Consider the following 1,067-nt stretch of genomic DNA (forward strand, 5'->3'; position numbering starts at 1 on the left):
ACAATTTGGTAAAATGATTCTAGTGTCTTTATTCTCATAAGCACTCATCTTTCCCCTGAAAACGCCTCTAGTTGCAAATAAACATCACCATGCATAAATGCCAAAGGAAACAGGCTTTGTAACCAGGATAAATTCTTATCTATGAATCTGTTCCAGTTACAAGTTCCATTTCACTTTATTCAAGATCACTATTTCTCAAGCACTGACTATAATTTTTCTATATGGCATAACCTTACCTTTCCCAGGATGTACCACTCTATCTCAGCTAAGGTAGCAAAAATGAGTTTGCCTTCCCAACTTATCGGTATATTGCTCTTAACTTTTTCTTCTGTGTCTTATTTGTTGTATATCTTCAATGCTGTTACTAATGACCTGATTTTTCTTTCTTTGGCCTCTACTAAGAATTTTCCCTGATTAAAACTTCTTGGTTACTAATTCTGGCTTGGCTCCAAGCCAACTCAGTTCCCTTCTTCTACAAATTTTATTTCCATCTGCAAGTCTTACTTGCCCGGTTCCACCTAACTTCTTCCTGGAGGGTAGAAGCTCAATCCAGTGTCAACCTGAACCACTGAACTGGCTGCCTATTTAGATTATACTATTTGTTTTTCCACACTATGGGAAAAAAGAATTTGGGGAGGAGAAAGTTGATATGTATGTTCATGGGAGATGGTTTATTCATGGTAAACTGGCCATGATAACAAAGAACATTAAAATAATTTAAAGCAAATTGATATATTCTGCTATACTAGGAGATTTATGCCTTCAAACAAATTTTGTGTGCCTTCACATTGGCAGTCTGATAGTCAAAGTTTGCTAATGTCCACGGAGATGGAGAATGGAGACCAAGGGGTTACATGGAAGTATTTTGAGTATTCTGAGCATACTGGCAGTGAGTGTGAAATAGTCAAAGGTCAATTCATGCAACTCTCCTACCCAAAATGAAGCCCATCTTGCTGCTGCAAGACTCCCCAAGGTTCCCTTTCCTGACCCCAAATGCTATTTGGCTAACTAGATTCTGCAGCTCTATCTGAGCATACAGCTGGAAACCAATTTTAATAGGCTGAAGC

At 38.2% G+C, this 1,067-nt stretch overlaps 1 protein-coding gene across 1 annotated transcript in view; it reads right to left on the bottom strand.

Moving 5' to 3' along the window:
• PIH1D3 (PIH1 domain containing 3) overlaps window positions 1–1,067 on the bottom strand; it is a 17,517-nt gene that overhangs the window by 8,747 nt on the left and 7,703 nt on the right. The gene's annotated exons all lie outside the window — the stretch shown is intronic.

This window comes from Bison bison, unplaced genomic scaffold, assembly GCF_000754665.1.
Source record: "Bison bison bison isolate TAMUID 2011002044 unplaced genomic scaffold, Bison_UMD1.0 scf7180017854952, whole genome shotgun sequence".
NCBI lineage: Eukaryota > Metazoa > Chordata > Mammalia > Artiodactyla > Bovidae > Bison > Bison bison.